Source organism: Anolis carolinensis, chromosome 4, assembly GCF_035594765.1.
Source record: "Anolis carolinensis isolate JA03-04 chromosome 4, rAnoCar3.1.pri, whole genome shotgun sequence".
In the NCBI taxonomy this organism is placed as follows: domain Eukaryota; kingdom Metazoa; phylum Chordata; class Lepidosauria; order Squamata; family Dactyloidae; genus Anolis; species Anolis carolinensis.
The window spans coordinates 245,323,680-245,343,959 of NC_085844.1; the positions used below are offsets into that span (position 1 = coordinate 245,323,680).

The 20,280-nt window shown below is 42.1% G+C and overlaps 1 long non-coding RNA gene across 1 annotated transcript in view; it reads left to right on the forward strand.

The window, feature by feature from the left end:
* The window catches only part of LOC134298543 (uncharacterized), a 243,715-nt gene that overhangs the window by 190,051 nt on the left and 33,384 nt on the right, over positions 1–20,280 (forward strand). The gene's annotated exons all lie outside the window — the stretch shown is intronic.

Sequence of the window (20,280 nt, forward strand, 5' to 3'; positions counted from 1 at the left end):
TGGTTGTGGTCATTGGTGTGCTTAAAATAAACCCTTGTTGCCAGCCAGTTTAAGAACACTGCACAATATACCATGGTGCTGGTTCCCATTCAGTTTTGTGTTTGGGGAATGTTAAAAGAGGGAAAATAAGGGAAAATATCTACAACACAACCAGGACAAAGCTGCTTCTGTTTAGGAATAGATTGTTGCAATGTACCAAACATGAGGCTGCGCTTGTAGACTATTCAGACATGACAGTTTTGTTCAAATGCACTCCAAGCTTATTAACTGAGATTGAACAACAGGAAAATATTTGACATATTTGTTTAAAATTAGATACACAAATGGCTTTTCCAAATGCAATTCATAATGCTGTTGATTGGTTTTTAATGATTTAAAAGTTTGGATCCCAGTTATTTAAAGAACCATATATTTTGCACATGTGCACCTTCAGTGTCATAATCATCTCTGGTGGCTCTCCTCCATATTCTTTGACCACCTGAAGGCACATTCCCAAACATGATCTCTTGAGCATCAATCATAGTTGCAGCATAATCAGTGCTCAAAGGAAAAGCCCCAACAAAGACAGAAGCTTTAGTGGGGACAAAGTTTCCCATTGGAATTCTGCCCCTTCCATGCAATTTTCCTTCAGATTCCAAGTTTCTAGCACTACAGTCAAGTTAAAACTTCACATAGGTATGTGGGGGAAAATGTTTAGGCATGCAATGAAAATGAGTTGGCAAAGCGACTAATAGAAGGCAGCCAAGGCAAATAGAATACCGTAATTCTAAGGATTCCTGCCAACCTAGCAGTTCGAAAACATGCCAATGTGAGTAGATCAATAGGTACCACTCTGGTGGGAAGGTAACGGCGCTCCATGCAGTCATGCTGGCCACATGACCTTGGAGGTGTCTACGGACAACGCCGGTTCTTCGGCTTAGAAATGGAGATGAGCACCAACCCCCAGAATCGGTCACGACTGGACTTAACATCAGGGGAAAACCTTTACCTTTACCTTTAAATTCTAAGGATTAATAATTTTCAATGTGCCCCCCCCCCCCATGTATTTGCACCCCTAAACATCAAGCTGAACAAATGAGGAAAGTAAACGCATTCAGCCCTCTACATTCCTGGATTTGGCATTGGCAGCTTTCATTATTCTTGGGCTTGCTGCTGCCCTGAAGCCTGCTAGTGCATATGCTTCATGAGGCAGTTTGCAAGCTTTTTGCTGCTTCCACCCCTTCCCCACAGCTTTGGGGAGAGGAGAAAAACAGAAAAGGGTTTGCAAAACATCCCTTTATGCCTATGAAACCAGCAAGCTACAGTGGAGAGTTGAAATGCCACTATGGCTGAGTCTTCAGAAAAGCAGAGTAGCAATGATTTCATAAACCATCCACCCCCCACTGAGAACTTATCTAGAAATGTCTAAGTCCTTCAACTTGATTCTGTGGATAATGTCTGCTGGTTAATAGACTTTGGTTCAGGGTCTATGAACCAAAACATATGAAGCAGCAGTCATTTCTAGGTCATGTAGCATGACTCTGTGCTCAATGTCCACTGGTTCTCTGTCCCTAAAACAGAAGGTTGACTGTACACAATACTTTCCAAGGTAGTGCGCTCACCCTGAGATTCCTTCCTCTCAACTGAGAAAAGGGTGACTCTAGACCTAGTCTGAGATCTGACAACCCTATGGACAAGCCATTAAATGCCCAGAAAAGGTTGCTGCATGTGTGAACTCTCCCCACCCACCGGTACGGGAATTTTAGGTTTTGGAAAATGGTTGTGCATTCTCCCCTGGGAGTTTTGTGTCCCTGTGCCAACTCCCACACCCAAGCCTCGACTTCTGTGAAAAGGAAAAGTGCTTTCTCCGGATGAACCTTTCTCCCAAGACTTTGGCTGCCAAGGTCCAAAAATAAAAGTACGGAGGCCCTGGTTTCAAAGCAATCTCACCGGGAGGTGAAGGCGGGGAGGAGAAGGACTCTTATTTCTCTTTAATCAGGAAAGAAACACTCTATCAAAGTGGCCCTGACATACATCCTGCCTCCCCCTCCGAGGAAAACTATTTATAAAGAGGCGGCAGACTTGGTGAGATGGTCTCCGGTTGCTCCATCCACCCGCCAGCCATGCTGACTAATCTGGGGTTTGCAGCCTGACAACCGGCCTCCAAAAAGCTGGGCTTTTTTCTTCTATGTAACATTATTTATTTACTTTCTTTTAACCCGTTGAATATACAGTTGACCCTCCATATTTGTGATCTTGACCTTTGTGGATTTGATAACACTATGTAATATGATTTTTGTTCCTGAGTTATAAATGTCATTTCCTAATTGGTTCTATCATAAAAACATGGGGAAAGTTTATTAAACTTTCAAAACTTTATTTTTGCGGGAAGGGATATCCTGCAGTACATTTGCAATAGTTTTTAATGAATATCTCATAGAGTCTCAACCAATTGAACATAGTTTGTGGCAGTCATAAAAATGAAGTTTTTTTGAGTAAAACAACAACTTTTTAAAAAATGTACCACACGATTAAACAGGAAATAACACTTTCAAACCAGGAACAGAATTTTTTTCAAATTTTGTTCATGCATTAAAGGTGACCTAGGAATCGTTGGGTTTTCCAGTTTGAGTCTATAGACTCAACTTCCTCTTTTCATGCTAGAGGACCTAGAGATTTCTAGACAAAAGATCATGTTTTTCTTGGATTAGAGGTACAGGACCCTTGTGAAAGTGAAAAACTTCACTATTTTTTAACTTAAGAATATCTAAGTCCTCCACCATGACTCTGTAGTCAATATTCACAGGAAGCCAAACCCAGAAATGCATTGGAGGACCTAGGTGCTCTCTCTAGAAATCTCTAGTTCTTCCAGTATGATTGGAAGATGTTGACTATAGGAGCACACTGGGGGTTTTAGAGATTCTACAAAAGATTCCATTGATGGGCATGAATTGACCATAAAGTCACCCTAGAGGAGCCAGAGCAGGCATGGCAAACTTTAACCCTCCAGGTGTTTTGGACTTCAGCTCCCACAATTCCTAACAGCCAGTAGGCTGCTTAGAATTGTGGGAGTTGAAGTCCAAAACACCTGGAGGGCCGAAGTTTGCCCATTCCTGAGCTAGAGAATCCTAGAGAGAATATTTGTAATCAAATCCATAAATAACCAAATACACAAAAGTCAAAACTGCAACCATCGCAAAAGAACTGTAGACAATGATGACACTAAAATAGATCAAGGTCTTCCTTACCATAGTTTTGATATTCATTGGGATGTAGACTGCCATTAAGAAATCTTTCTCCTAACCACAGCGGCAAGAATATGTTATGCTAGCTCATGGAAGAAAAAAGAGATTCCGGATGAAGAGACATGGTTGAACAAAGTGCAGGATATAAGAAACATGGACAGGCTTTCCTTTCTATTATCTAAAAGTAGAGGTACACCAATGAAAGAAACAGATTGGAGTGAAATATCAGAATATTTAAAAAGGAAAAATTACAAAACATTGATATAAACCCAAAATCTAATTTTGTAAATAAATAAAACATAAGATAAGAGATATTGGAATACAATAGAGTGTAAATAATTAGAGAATTAGAAATTAAATAAATAGTAAAGCAGACAAAGACGAGGCCCAAGGACTCAGGAACATGGGAAGAAGTCAGGAGAAGAAAAAGCTATGAAGCAAAAATGGATGAAGGAAAAGGAGAGAAACCCTATGGAACAGTCCCAGGAAGTCAACGCAAAAGGAAACCAGATCTGTTTCTCTTTTTCTTTGTTAAACACTTTCTATCTTTATCTACTGAGTACTTTCGTGCACATCTTCCCTCTCTGTCTCTCATTTCTAATCATATTCTTTTTATCCAATATCTATACCTTTTCTTTTCTTTTTAGTTCTTTTTCTTTTCTTCTTTTTTTTCTTTTTTCTTTCTTTCTTTTAACTTGCTGGTTTTAAACAATTGTAAAATTATAATAAAGAGTATATCTTAAAAAAAGAAATCAGAAGAGGACTAGGACTTGGAGGGACCCTTAAGAAGGAACTAGACAAGGTGCTGAAGTGTCAAAATATATCTTATTGAACATGGGGGTAGGCTTATTTTCTGCTGCTGCAGAAACTAGGAAAGGGGGCAATGGATTCAAACAATAAGAAAAAGAGATTCCACCTAAACATTAGGAAGAATTTCCTGACAGTAAGAGCTGTTTGACATTGGAATATGGTGCCATTTTGGAGCCCGGTGGAGTCCTCTCCTTTGAATGTTTTTAAGCATAGGCTGGATAGCCATCTGTCAGAAGTGCTTGGGTTGTGTGTTCCTGCCTGGCAGAATGGGGTTGGACTGGCTGGCCCTTGGGATCTCTTCCAAATCTGTGATTCCATAGTTACTGAACACTAAAGTTAGGGTGGCCCATGCTATTGTATTTTGGATTTCTATGTATAGTTGTGAAAGTCAAACTGAAAAAAGCTGATAAGAAGAAAAGTCATTCAAAATGTGGTGCCAGAGAAGAAGAGTTCTAAGACTACTGTGGACTACTAAAAACACAGAGAGCAAATCAAGCCTGAACTCTCCCTAGAAAGCATGACAAAACTGAGATTAGAGATATGAAAAAACATGACTCACATGGAAAGAGAATGAGGCTTGGTAAGGAGGAAAAGAGGAAGATTGTATTCCAGGTGGACAGATTCAAAGAAGCTATGGCCATCCTGTGTTTGAAAGAGCTCACCTGTTGAGGACATGGTAACTTTGAGGAATCTCCTCCAGCACCACATGTCAAATGAGTTGATTTTCTTTCATCCAGCTTTCTTTATGAGAAGGCATAATTCATTGGGAAAGACAATCATGCTTAGTAAGGTGAAGGGCAGTAGGAAAAGAGGAAGAACAAACTCCAGATGGATGGATTCAAACATAGAAGTCATGGCCACCCTGAGACAGCGGATGGTAGGAGGTCTCATTCATAGGGTTGCCTTAAGTCAAAGTTGATTTGATGGTCAGTAGCCACAAGTGCCATTTCACTGTATGGGGATTACCTTTGAGGAGACATACATATATGGGACTGAACTATTGATCTTGGATTAAGGTAAAGGTAAAGGTTTCCCCTGACATTAAGTCCAGTCGTGTCCGACTCTGGGGGTTGGTGCTCATCTCAATTTCTAAGCTGAAGAGCCGGTGTTGTCCTTAGACACCTCCAAGGTCATGTGGCTGACATGACTGCATGGAGCACATTACCTTCCCGCCGGAGCGGTACCTATTGATCTACTCACATTTGCATGTTTTCAAACTGCTAGGTTGGCAGAAGCTGGAGCTAAGAGCGGGCGCTCACTCCGCTCCCCGGATTTGAACCTGTGACCTTTCGTATTAGCATACTCCAAATGCCTTTTTAATTCTTTGGGATCTGTCGTCAAATGAAGTATCTTTGTTGAAGGTGCTCATCTTGATATATATCCACGATCTCCATTAACACAATTGTAGTGGACTAGCACGTTAGTATGATAAAGTCCTATAGGATAAAAATGTTAAAATAATAACTATTAGAACATTAAAGCTTCCCTTTAAGAAGTGCCTACACTGAGCATGTCTATGAGCTAGTAGCCACCAACCATCAATGCTCGTTTGAATGTTGCTTCTTCAATTCAACAGGACTGACACAGCTGAGTTTCCCAGTAATTTCCATCTCCCACCTGTGACAGAGAACAGCTTTTGCTCTGCTCACATTTTATGGGGGTGAGGATCCTGAAACAACCCCTTTCTATATTTAAGAGCATTTTGTAGATATGAAGAAGGATTTCACTTCACTTAGAGTGGGTTGAATTAATGCCCTGCATTTCCATGGCTCAATGTAGTGCAACCCTGGGAGTTGTAGTTTTACAGGATCCTTATTCTTCTCTGCCAAAGAGTGCTGGTGCCTCAACAAACTATAATGCTCATGATTCAATAGCATTGAGTCATGGCAGTTAAAGTGTTGTCAAACTTAACTAATTCTACAATGGAGATGCTCTCTCGGTCTTGCAGAACTTATTGGGAGTTTTTGATTTTCAATTACTCTAGCCATTCACCCACTCAACAAGGCAACAAACTATAAATCTGTCCTGTGACTTTGGGCTTCGCTCTATATCCGTCCTGTGTTCGCTGAAAATGAGGAGCAAGACCTATGAGATGCCTGGAAGATCCCCATAAATTAGTTTATGGATCAGACAAAACATTGGAGAGGGGCGGGAGGCGACCTTGGATTGTGACCCTCCAAGGAGTTTGAGGAAAGGGCTGCAAGAGCCAGCCATGGGAGCGCTAGAAAGCAACTTAATGTGTTTTAAAACTGCAGCCATCTGCAATGAACCAGTGAGGTAATGCTCTGTTCATAGTTATAACACATCAAGGACCTCAAGCAGTTGGGTAGGAACAGAAAACCTTTCCCAGATGGAGACATCCCAAATTATTAGATCACACACATCTGAATGAGAGGGGAGGGAAAACCCCGATCCTGCTCCCCTTACTCTGTTCTCTTGGTTTTCCTGGCAAGCCAGCAAATGGCCTTCCAGTTTTTTCTGTTTTTTTGTTTTGGAAGGGAGCTAAATCCAATTGCTAACAAGAGGAGACTAATTGACTCAACGGAGCACGCATCTCGATTTCTAACATTTCTATTGATTTGATTATTGTACTCTATTTAGGATTAACAATGGGATTGAAATTCCCAGTATCCTCCAGTCAGCAAGGCCACTGGACTGGGGATTTTTGGAGTGGTAGTTTCCAAACGGAGGCAGAAAATTAGATGTGAGATGGGAAAAGATTATCCCTCCCCCTTTGCACGCATTTTGCATATTTTGTTATATTTGCATATTGTGATCTATTCTGCATCTTCTATTTGATTTTGCATATTCTGTTCTATTTTGCATGTTCTTATTAGCACATTCTGTGCTATTTCTGTTCTCTTTATGCCAAGCCTAACTTGGCATGTTTTTCTTGTATGTTTTTGTGTTGGAGGTAGGAATTTGTTTTAGCAAAATATATTGAATTTTTCCCGTTATTGTTATTTGGCCTAAGTCTAGACTTTGTAAAACTACAATTCTCAGGATTCCATAGCATTGAGCCATTACACTTAAAGTGGTGTCATACTGCATTGTTTTACAGTGTAGATGTATCCGCTGTGTGTCTCTATAAATGTTTTCACTCCAAATTCATTTTCTGAATTTTTTTATTCTGGGATGCACATTTGTGAACAGATTTTGATCAAACTCAATATTTAGATGAATGTTGACATCTAGAACATCTAGACATCTTTAACTATACTTAAAGACTATGGACTATTGATTAAGAATGATACCCTGTGTATTCAACACAGACGCTACATCCTATCTGTAACCAAACTTCAATAAGAAATGTGTCTGTATGGTGAATTAATACAAGATGTTTATGAGTAAATAAGATATGTTATTTTTCCAAAAAGACTTTTTTTTTATCTCTGAGTGCATATTTTAAACTAAGAGGTTTCAAGAGAGTGTATATCTTTTGGGCAATTACAGCTGCAAAGAAAAACCATCCTCTGCTAACCAAATATATTTTTGTAGTGGCATGTCTTTATCGTTGGCATTTTAAAGACATGGTTCTTCAGTTTAATAGCTGAGTTACCTTGTGTGCCATTACATCAATTGTTGTGAATATCACTTGGTCGAAGAGTTGATTTCTAACAAGGTCGTGCTTCTCTTGACTAGTGGTTTTCAAAGGGTGGTCTCCACATATTCATGGAGAGTCACATTTGCCAAAAGTTTATGTGCCCAGAGACTGGGTGCAGTTATTTTCCAATAGGTTATGCAATAATTTACGGAATTTGCAATATTGACAGGCCTTTTCTAGCTTTCCAAAGGATCGTGCAGACAAATTGATAGAATGTGTTGTTGTTCACCTCAAAGTTGAAAAACCCAAGGACTTCCAGGTGTTGTTTGGCTGCAAGTCCCAACAGCTCAATCCCACGTAGCCAATGGAGAGGGATACTGGGAGTTTCAGTCCAATTACAATTATTCTTATGTGCCTTCAAGTCATTTCTATGGTGGACCTATCATGGTGTTTTCTTGGCATGATTTGTTCAGGAATTTACCATTGCCTTTCTCTAAGACTGAGAATTTGCATTGACTTTGGGTGAATTTCCTTGGCTAAGCAGCACTTTGAACCCTGGTCTCCAAGAACCCAACACTCAAACCACTACACAACCAACCACACTGTTATAACTGAAGAACTATATAATTCCCTCACTTTGCCTTCCATGCTTTTTATTGGTTGTTGTCTGGAATGCAACAAAGTGCATTGCATCGACCACCATTTTGTGGTGCACAAACGTGGCCAGATCCTTCACAGCTCAAGCTCTGCAAGGTTTTAAAAAAAGTGCTCCCAGACCTTCTGGCAACATGTGTGCCTAAGGTTTCCATCTCAGAGGACTTTGTTTCCGGTGGAGGAAGCTTGCAGAGTCATAAAGCGGTGAGGTCAGTGTTAAAATGTCCTGACATTGTGTATATTTCCTGAATGACCCTCTGACAATACCAGCCACAGGAGACTCTCTTTTACTTCTAACAGGAAGAGTGCAAAGTCCTTCATGGGATCAATTCAGCAGAGGACAAAGGTTATGCTGACACCACTGAACCTGGCCTTGGAAAGCATTCAGTCTTTCTTGGTGGACCCATTGGGTCTCATTTTGAGTGCTGAATGAGAGAACATGGAGAGGAAGCTCTCTGTGAGACAGACCGATTTCTCTCAAGGAGGGGATGCCCCAGCCAGATTCCCAATTGGGCTGCCATGAGTGTGCAGGTGACTATATGTCCTACCATTATAGCATTATAGAACTGGACTCAAAGAAAGGTTATGTAAAAGGGTCAAAGGTATGGAAATCCAAGCTTGTAAGAAACATCTTAAGGAGTTGGGTTTGTTGAGCAAGGAGAATGAAAGATTGACAGTCCACTTTAAATATAATAATAATAATAATAATAATTATTATTATTATTATTATTATTATTTTATTTTTGTACCCCGCCACCATCTCCCCAGAGGGACTCGGGGCGGCTTACAGATATAAAACCAACATACAATAATATCGAATACAAAAACACACAAATAAATTTAAAAGGCATTAAAAATCACAATCATTATAAAACACTTGAGAAACATAGCAGTAAAAACATAAAATGAGCTGGGCAAAGTGCACTGAGTGGAACTTGTAAACAAGAAGGAAGTTAAGGTGCTACAAGGTCATGGGAAGAGCCTTAGACTGGGGTGAACACTGAGGCTATGTCAGGGAGTTAACCAAGAGGTACAACTGGTCAGAAGAACCCACTAGTACCTGTATACAGTGGGCGGAACTTCTTCAAAGGCCTGTTTGAAGAGCCAGGTTTTCAGGCTCTTCCTGAACACTTCCAAGGTGGCAGCTTGCCTAATTTCCCTGGGGAGCGCGTTCCAGAGCTGGGGGGCCACCACGGAGAAGGCCCTCTCCCTCGTCCCCACCAACCGCACTTGTGACGGAGGCAGAATCGAGAGGAGGGCCTCCCCCGATGAATGAAGAGATCGTGCAGGTTCGTAGGGGGAGATGCGGTCAGAAAGGTAAGTGGATCCCAAACCGTTCAGGGCTTTGTAGGTCAGCACCTGCACCTTGAATTGGGTACGGAAGGTGAACGGCAGCCAGTGGAGCTCCTTGAACAGGGGTGTAGACCGCTCGCTGTAATTCGCTCCTGTTAGGAACCTGGCTGCCGCCCGCTGAACTAGTTGGAGTTTCCGGGCCGTCTTAAAAGGCAGCCCCACGTAGAGTGCGTTGCAATAATCTAATCTAGAGGTAACTAAGGCATGGACCACCGTAGCCAGATCAGACTTCACGAGGTATGGTCGCAGCTGGCGCACAAGTTTAAGTTGTGCAAAGGCCCTCCCGGCCACCGCCGACACCTGAGCCTCAAGTGTCAGAGATGAGTCCAGGAAGACCCCCAAGCTGCGGACCTGCACCTTCAGGGGGAGTGCGACCCCGTCAAGCACAGGTTGCCACCCAATACCCCGATCAGACATGCGACTGACCTGGAGGACCTCTGTCTTATCAGGATTAAGTTTCAGCTTGTTCGCCCTCATCCAGCCCATCACAGCCGCCAAGCACTGGTCCAGTATCCGAGGGGCTTCCTTGGAGTTCGGTGGAAAAGAGTAGTAGAGTTGGGTGTCATCCGCGTAGAGATGGCACCGTACTCCAAAACTCCGGATGACCTCTCCCAGCGGTTTCAGGACCTTGCCCAAAAAAGGAAGATTTGAGATTGGTCTGTAGTTATTTAGGATGGTCGAATCAAGGGAGGCTTTCTTCAAAATTGGCCTCACTATAGCCTGTTTTAGGGCAGATGGGAATTTGCCTTGAACCAGAGAGGCATTAATTATACTCGCAAACCAATCTCCCAATCCTCCTCTGGCCGATTTTATAAGCCAAGAAGGGCAAGGATCCTTGGCACAAGTGGTCGCACTCACAGCTCCAAGGATCTTGTCCACGTCATCCAGGTGAACAAGCTGAAACGAATCCCACAAGATAGGACAGACAGGTGCCTCAGTTAACTTACATGGCATTGCATCCAAGCTAGCGTCCAAGTCATGACGGATGTGAGTGACTTTGTCTGCAAAATGGTGCGCGAATTCGCTGCACCGAGTTGCCGCGTCCTCGGGTGCCTCCCCACCCCAAATATCTGAAGGGATGTCACATAGAAGGTGGAATAAACTTTTTTCAGCCACTCCAAAGACTAGAATATGAATCAGTAGAATCAAATGACTAGCAAGATTTCACATAAATGTTAAGAAGACCTTATTTACTGCTGTTGAAGAGTAGAATATATAGCCGTGGAGGAGTCTACTCTCTGGAGGTCATTGAAGAAAGGTTGGATGGGCAGGATTGCTTTTGTTGTGGATTCTTACATGACAGATGGATGGAATAGAGATGTTTCTTGTGTACTCTCCCAATTCTAAGGCCCCTTCCACACAGTTATATAAAATCCACATTAAACTGGATTATATGGCAGTGTGGACTCAGATAACCCAGTTCAAAGCAGATATTGTAGCAAATGATCTACCTTGATATCTTGGGTTATATGGCTGTTGAAAGGGCGCTCTGATGCTATGATTCTATGTAGAGTTGGATCATCTAATCCAGTGGTTCTCAACCTGTGGGTCCCCAGGTGTTTTGGCCTACAATTCCCAGAAATACCAGCCAGTTTATCAGCTATTGGGATTTCTAGGAGTTGAAGGCCAAAACATCTGAGGACCCACAGGTTGAGAATCACTGTTCTAGAGAGTACCTGAAGCCTTCACCCCCAAATGATCCACTGATTTAATCCAACCTTTCTATTACTACAGGAGTACACAATTGAAACATCCTTGGTCATCCAATCTCTGATTTGAAACCACTCAAACCAAGGGTTCACTTTATTTTGAATAGTTCATTCCATTGTCAAATAGTTCTTCACTCCAAGACGTTCTTCCTAATGTTCACCCAAAATCTCAGTTTTTTTAATTTGCACCCCTCTCTTCTGGACCAGCAGAAAACAAGCTCACCTCTCCATTTTCAACATTTCCAACTTAGAAGAACCATGGTTTTCTGAAAAGAGATGCTCAATGAAGGTTTGCTCTGGTCTATTTCTGATGCAGCATCACATGGAAGGTGAACAGAGATCTGAGCCCTGATCTTCCAGACTCTCAGGGTGCCTCTAAGGCAGTGATTCTCAACCTGTGGGTCCCAGATGTTTTGGCCTACAACTCCAAGAAATCCCAACCATTTTACCAGGTGTTGGGATTTCTGGGAGTTGTAGGCCAAAACATCTGAAACCCATAGTTTGAGAACGACTGCTCTAAGGATTCCTTGCATTAGAAAACCCTATGATATTCCTTAAGTTGTCATAAGTTAACAGGCAACTTGAAGGCACATTTATCCATGCACACTTCATGCAAAGAAATCATAAAACAACATATTTGCTCCACTTTTCTTGAGTGTGTGGACTGCTATCTCTTCCCTGTTGTGCTTCCTTTCCACCCAGCGAGGCTTTTCCCTCCTGCCGATCTCTAGACAATATTCACTTAACCAGGAAATGTTCTCGAACGTGGAGCAAAACTCCAGTAAATAAATTGTGTACTGATGCCATTGAACGGCAGCCAATTGTTTTCCTCTCTCCGTGGCCAGTCGGACGAAATGGGCCCGTGCCTTTGGCAAGCAGGCTGCATTGTGTTGAGGTAATTCCTTAATGCTAAACCAGCCACCACCAAGAAAACAAAACGAGCACCTCCCTCCAAAAAAGGCATGCTTCTGGGCATCTGGAAATGGTTGGCGGGATTGTAACACCCCACTCTGGAAACGATGTGTCGTCACTGCCGTAAATCTCGAGCATTACAATAAACAGCAACCAAAATGGTCCGATTAAAAAGCCAACAGATATGCAGCCAGTGTGGCTAATACCTCCCACAGTCCTATGGAAGTGGACTTTTTGACTCCACGCATACATGTAGAACAACACGAAAAACACTCCAAGGCAAATAGGTCTTTTTCAGAAAACAGATGGTTTCCATGGATTCTGCATCCATGGATTCAACCACCCATGGCTTGCAAATGTTGAAAAAAAATTACAAAAAGGAAAGTTTGATTTTGTATAATCATTTTATATAAGGGACACCATTTTACCACACCGTTGTATATAATGGGACTTGCACATCAACACATTTTGGTATCTATGGGGAGTCCTGGAACCAAACCCCACTAGATACCAAGACATACAGTCTGACACTACTATAATGGCAAGGAAACGTGGACTACACCTTTGGAGACCAGGGTTCAAATCCCTGATTGGCCAAGACCTTGGGCAGTTCACACTCTCTCAGCCTCAAGTGAAGGCAAAGGCAAACTGCTTCTGAACAAGAAAACTCTATGCTATGTTTGCCTTAGGGTTGAAGTAGCTCAGAAACAACTTGAAAGCACACAGCAAAAGCAACAGTCTGTAAAAACCTGGGATTTGTAGTTTAGGAAGGCACTTTTGCACTCTGGCTGAGCATTCTGATGACTTCCTGAAATTGCAAATCCCAGGACTCGGTAGGATGCAGCCACTGCAGTGGTGGCACAATGATTTAAACCCTTGTTCTGGCTGAACTGCTGACCTGAAGGTTGGATTGCTGACATGAAGGTTGCTAGTACGAATCCGCGAGACAGGGTGAGCTCCCATCTGTCAGCTCAGCTTGAAGGGCACATGAGAGAAGCCTCCCAGCTATCACATCCAGGCATCCCCTGGGCAACATCTCTGTAGACAGCCAATTCGCTCATACCAGAAGCGACTTGCACACTTCTGACATGATAAAAAAAAACCAATAATGTGATCCTATAAAATGTTGGGTTTTTTGCCTGAAGGAGGACAGTTGGGTTTAGTTGTTTGAGCACTGGCACATGACTCTGGAAACTCTGGTTCAAATCCCTGCTTGACCACTGGGCCACTGCAAACAAGTTACACTCTCTCAGCCTCAGAGCAAGGCAAAAGCAATCCCTTGTGAACAACTCTTGCCAGGAAAACTCCATAAATCTCAATGACTCAGAAACTTGAAGGCACTTAAGAACAACAAAGACACCATAGTCAACATTATTGTGATTCATTGTCCTCCGGTGGGTCATATGATTCATTTTCTGGTAGTAGGTTGTAGTACATAGTTTAGAAAGACTCCTTTTGCTTTCTGGGAGGCTGAAATGGCTGGGATCATATTGTGCTTGTGTAGTGCATTGATTATGCCACACATCACTTGCACTGAATGGCAATGATGCACAATTGAACCAAGCCACCAAGCGTGCAACTGAATATACACCAATAGGTGCAATGTATTCATATGTAATTCATATCTATGTATGCTTCACATCTATCTATGCACAATGACACTGCAACCACAGCTCCATTTCCAGTCTTGAACTGAATCAGGCCAATCTGTATTGAAAGATATGCCCAGCATCTTCCCATAAGGGGAATCTAAAGATATGATAGTGTTTTATCTCGATATTTTGAGAACCATAGACCAAAAATACTAAATCATACTTACTTTGGAAACCTGTCCAAAGTATTATCCTTAAGTAAATTATCTGTACTATTCCAGAATTACAATTATCCCTTTTGAAATTAACTTACCTCTGTATTATCTCTGTGTTATCCAACCTCTGTATTATACATGGATTATTACATGCTTGAATGTGAGCCACATACATGGTTTTCAAACCATGGAAAAATCCTTTCTAGAGAGTCCTCTTTTAGACTCTAGCTCCCAGAATCCACCAAATTCCAATAGCCATGCTGGCTGAGGGATTAGCAGAATTACAAACTTCCATCAGCACTATCATTTGCATTATTATTAACTAGATAGTTAATTGTGCATTTAAAATGTGGGTGGTATATATGGTAAGCCAAGCAGAAATGCTTTGCATGGGAATGTCAAGAGCTGGATTCAGTCTCTGACACCCCTTTCCACCCTAAAGACATGATGACAAGGACTCCCATACTTTATAGCGAAGGCTCTTAATAAACAAACCCAGATGGAACACATTGCTGGTGTGTCCCAAGCATTACTGATGCTGTGCGCAGACTTCAAAATAGTAATCTAATCAGAGTGGATGCATATTCTCTTCCTTCTTGGATCCCGTCCTGGGAGAAAGGTGGGGTTTAAACCCAACAAGTAAATAATAATAACAATACATTTTTATTTGTTACTGGCCTCTCCTAGTGGCTCAACTTCTGGAAATATTCCATCAGCATTGCGTTACCTCTGAAAAATCCTGCAAATCTCTTGGGAAGACAGGCGGACAAATGGCAGCGTGCTGGAAGAAGCAAAGACCACTAGCACTGAAGCGATGTTCCTATACCATCAATTCTACTGGACTGGCCATGTTGCCCAAATGCCCGATCACTGTCTCCCAAAGCAGTTACTCTACTCCCAACTCAAGAACGGAAAATGGAATGCTGGTGGGCAGGAAAAGAGATTGAAAGATGGGCTTAAAGCTAACCTTAAAAACTGGTATAGACACCAAGAACTGGGAAGCCCTGGCCCTTGAGTGCTCTAGCTGGAGGTCAGCTGTGACCAGCAGTGCTGTGGAATTTGAAGAGGCACGAATGGAGTGTGAAAGGGGGAAACATGTCAAGAGGAAGGTGCATCAAGACAACACTTACTGGGACCGCCTTTCACCAGGAAACAAATGTCCTCACTGTGGAAGAACATGTGGGTCAAAAGCAGGGATCTTTAGTCACCTACATATCCACCACCACGACACTACACTTGGAAGGCCATCATACTCTGACAACAGGGGATCGCCTAAGTAAGTAAGTGTGGTGGAATCTCCTTCTCTGGAGTTTTTAAGCAGAGGCTGAATGGCCATCTGTTGGGAGTGCTTTGATGGTATTTTTCTGCCTGGGAGAAGGGGGTTGGACTGGATGGCCCTTGTGGTCTCTTCCAGCTCTATGATTTTATAATTCTGAGTAAAAAAAAAATCTGCAGGAAGCAATCATGGAAGTGCAGGACAGGTTCTTCTCTAGTTTGGATTAAAACCCAAGCCAAAGATAATTCAAACCCTTATATTTCAGATACAAATTGCCATAAGTCTCATGTTCCAATTGTCGCACCTCAGCCTTGATTCACCTTGCTTTGACACACAAACTCCACAGCAGGTTTGAGTCTTTATCATTTATTAAAGATAAATGGTAAAAAGTTCTTCAAAAGGCAAAAAAAAAGCATCAAAAGTCAGTTACAAATATTGTCTTGAGATATAAGTCCAGAGCTTACCAGGAATAAACAACATCCAAAGGAAGCATGGCAAAATCTAAGAAACAAGAATACATGAACTGCAAGATAACCCAAAGCCCAGCAGGGAAACTAGAGCTTGCTTCTCCGGTCACGAGAAAGTTGCTTTGACAACAGCTTTTCCCCAAAGCACCCCTTTTATCACATCACTCTTTGCAAAGCAATTCTTTGCCCTCTCACCTCCCCCCATCTGTTTGCAATTCTTACACTACGCCGCACTCTTAATTCCAAACTCTCAGCCCTATCTAAGGAACCTATCCCATCAAGGTCAGTTTGCTCGTTATCTCGCTGAGATTCATTAGTAAGCTGGGATTCTTCCAACCTCCCCTCTTCCCTTCTCAAGTCATTGTGCACCTGGCTGGCTTCACTGGGTTCAGAGTCATCAACTCCAACCCTGCCTGTGGGAACCTGAACTTGTACTCTCTGTTCCTCATCTTCCAAAGCTACAGGCCTTTCGTGGATATTTTGAACATGAATCTCTCTTTCCTCATCAGAATCGATTCTAGATTCAAACTGAGTCAAAACACCAATACAGTTACCGTCAACCCTAAATTAAAATTAACCGGCATGACTCTATTGCCAGCTTCCATTGGACATTGAACATAGAATCATACAGGAAGACCTAAAAATGGTCTAGTCCAGCACTTAACCTTATACCGTGCAGGTCATCCCAATATAAATACAAATGTATTTTCCTCCATAGTTGAATTTTTTTGCAAGGATCATGAGTTGTTGGAGGAGGCAGAGTTTGGGAAAATAAAATCTTCATTCTATGATTTCTCAACCAGCACATGTTCTATTTCTTTATTGGAGGGCTTTATCTATCATCTCTCATCCCGCCACAACTCCGGAGGCAATGTGCAGCACAGAAAAACATTTAGAATGTTAAATGCATTCTTTAAAACAAAACAGACTAAAACAACATTTTTCTGCTGCTCCAGAGACTCGGACATGGAACAATGGATTCAAATTGCAGGAAAAGAGATTCCACCTAAATATTGGGAAGAACTTCCTGACAGTAAGAGATGTATGACTGGAATTTGTTGCTGCTTGGGAGTTTGGTGAGTCTTCTTCTCTGGACGGCCCTTTGTCAGGAGTGCTTGGATTGTGTTTTCTTGCATGGCAGAATGAGGCTTGGTCTCTTCCAACTCTATGATTCAATAACAGGCATGGGCAATCTTGGGCCCTCCAGGTGTTTTGGACTTCAACTCCCACAATTCCTAACAGCCTTCCAGCTGTTAGGTGTTTATTATTCCTTGGACTATTCAGTAATAACAGCTGTCTTGATATGTCTGAACTCTTGATCATTTAATACAGTAATGTTACGAAGATAACCAGATGAAAATACAGAACATTGCTTAGAATGATGGACTTTGTGTGATCCTAAGTTCCCCAAAGTCTGTCAAAACAAAAGATCTTCACCTGTATGTGCAACAACAGAAAGAGATGCAGTAGGAAGTCATGATGAAGTTAAAAAAAAAGATGCAGGAGGATCCAACTGCAGAGATGGTGAGCGGAAAAGTCCTTAGAGTAAAAGTTCAGATTAAAATCCAGTCTAACTCAAGTTTGTGGGGCATTGAACCCACTTCAGGCTGTGGATTGAAATGTCTCGGAGCTCTCCAAAGTGCCGAACCCTGTTGGCACAATCAGTTTAGCACCTGAGATAGCTCTTTCAAAGTGTGGCCTACAACACAAAGGTTTAGAGTTACACTGAAGCCAGCAGCTGCCTTGGACACATCACATTTACACAAGCAACCCCACAACTGGGACATAAAGTTTAATGCACCTTCCCTTCCTCATGCTCTTCAACAAAATGTGTCACAAATGCCTGAACACTTCTTCACTCTCCCCTATATTTTATCCTCAAGGTTCATAAGAGATTCCAACATCGGGTTGTTGTATGTTTTTCGGGCTGTATGGCCATGTTCCAGAAGTATTCTCTTCAACATCATTTTGCCTACAATACCTCTAATACCTCAGAATTGTCTATGATTCAGGTCATTGGTGTTTGGCTCGATGGTATTTTATACTGTGTTATTTTATGTACTGCCTATTTTGTTTACTATGATGTTGTTTTTAGGAATCCTTTGTTATATTTTAACTGTGTTAATTGGGCTTGTCCTCATGTGAGCTGCCCTTTGGGGTGATGGAGGTGGGATATAAAAATAAAGTTGTTGTTGTTGTTGTTGTTGTTGTTGTTGTTGTTGTTGTTGTTGTTGTTGTTATGTAGGGCCAAACTACATAATTCTGCCCAGCAGTCCTGTATCTGATTACGTCTGGTGTTAGGAGAGTGTTGGCTCTTTCACACCATACCTTTACCCGCTTCTGAGTTCACTTTAACTTGATGTGGTTTTATTTTAAGGGCTGTGTAGTTTCAGTAGACACTGGTGATCTCTGGCTGTGAATTCTAAGTACCTCACCAAACTATAAATTCTAAAGATTCCATTGAATGCAATCAATGGCTGAGAAAATTGAATCATGGTGCCAAAACTCTGTAGTGTGAACATGCTCATTTTAGTAGTGTGGGGTGTATATCTTTCAACATTTCACAAACTGGAACATTGTGGTCAAGAAATATCAAAATCTGCTCAAGAAGACAAAAGTTACCAGTAAAAAAAAAACAGACAAGGAAGGGGAGGCTGCAGCAGATCACTGTTGCTTGTGTCTGTTGTTGTGGGCAAAATTCTCCTCCTCCTTTCCTCCTTCCTCTCCCTGTTAAGTTAAACTACCTTTGGACTTAAACTCAGTTGCAGCTGTCGAAGTAAGCTGAGAACAAAGGGAGGAAAGTGGGAGTACTTTTTGAACTTTCTAATGTGCATGTACTCTAATCAGAGCTGTCATTGTTATCCAATTTCAATGACACTTTGAAATATGTGGTTTCATCTGCATGCACTACAAGCCTGCACTGTTGATTTTGTTGCTGCTGAGGAGGTTATAGTCATATTTTCTGGTATATAACTCCAATATTGTGGTCTGGTCTGATACAGAAGACACCAACCCTTGGGATGCTACTGAGCCAACCTGGGACTGTTTGAGTTGAGAGCATGGTTTTGTGTACGCCATTGATTGATTTCCCTTCAAACTTCAAGTTAGCACTAAAAAACAATCAGAAGTTTAAGAGATGTGGAGGAAGATGTGGGCACCACATTTCAAGAAACATATTGACAAGCCGGGAACTTGTCCAGAAAAAGGTGACCAAAATGATCAAAACTCTAGAAACTAAGCCTTCTGAGGAACATCTTAGGGAGCTAGATGTGTTTAGCTTGGAGAAGGGAAATAAAGGGAAATGGGACATAAGAGCCATGTTTAACTATTTGAAAATATGCCACATTGAGGAGAAGGAGACATGCTTATTTTCTGCTGCTCTGGAGGCTAAGACAATGGACTCAAGCTCTAGGAAAAGAAAACATTAGGGAATCTTCCTGATAGTCATCATTGGTGATCCTTCATGTCCAAGTATGATTGCCTTCCAAGTGTAGGATCTTGGTGTTGGGTCTGTAGGTGACTCTAGAGACCTGTTCTTGACCTGCATGTTTTTCCACAATGAGGACATCAGTTTCCAAATGGAAGGCGGTTCCAACAAGGATTGGCTTGATGCACCTTCCTCTTGACATGTTTCTTCCTTTCGCCCTCCATTTGTGCCTCTTCGAATTCCATAACACTTGGTCACAGCTGACCTCCAGTTAGAATGCTCAAGGGCCAGGACTTCCCAGTTCTCTCTTGGTGTTTATGCCACAGTTTTAAAGATTAGCTTTAAGCTCATCTTTAAATCTTTTTTGCTGTCCCTCCACATTCCGTTTTCCATTCTTGTGTTGAGAGTATAGTAACTGCTTTGGGAGACGGTGATCGGGCATTCAGGCAACGTGACCAGTCCAGCAAAGTTGATGGTGAAGGATCATTGTTTCAGTGCTGATAGTATCTTCTTCTTCCAGAACACACATTTGTCCACCTGTCTTCCCAAGAGATGGAATCGTTCCAGAAGTTAGGTGTGATATCTGTAGACAATTCACATTTCGCAGGCATATAGCAAGGTTGGGAGGACAATAGCTTTATAAACAAGCATCTTGGTATCTCTACAGATGTCCCGATCCTCAAACACTCGCTGGTCTGATAGTAACAGCTGTTCAACAGTAGAATATGTTGCCTGAGTATGTGATGGAGTTATCTGGATGTTTTTAAGCAGAGGTTGGATGTCCATCTGTTAGGAGTGCTTTGACTGTGTATTCCTGCATGGCAAGGCAGTGGACTGGATGTTCCTTGGGGTCTCTTCCAACTGTGTCATTCTATGAGTCAATAATCTATTATTTGAAGAATGAGAGAGAGGGAGAGAGGGAGATATGAGCATTTCCCCATCCCGTAAACCCTTTGTGTGTCTCAAACACCACTAAGTCAGTGAGTCTACCTCCTCTTGAGCCCCACTTCCTCTCTCCGAGGCAGGCGTGGCACTTGGAGACACAAGAGGCTATAAAGAGAAACTGGGCGTGTGACCCACTCGGTGGTGTCTCCGTG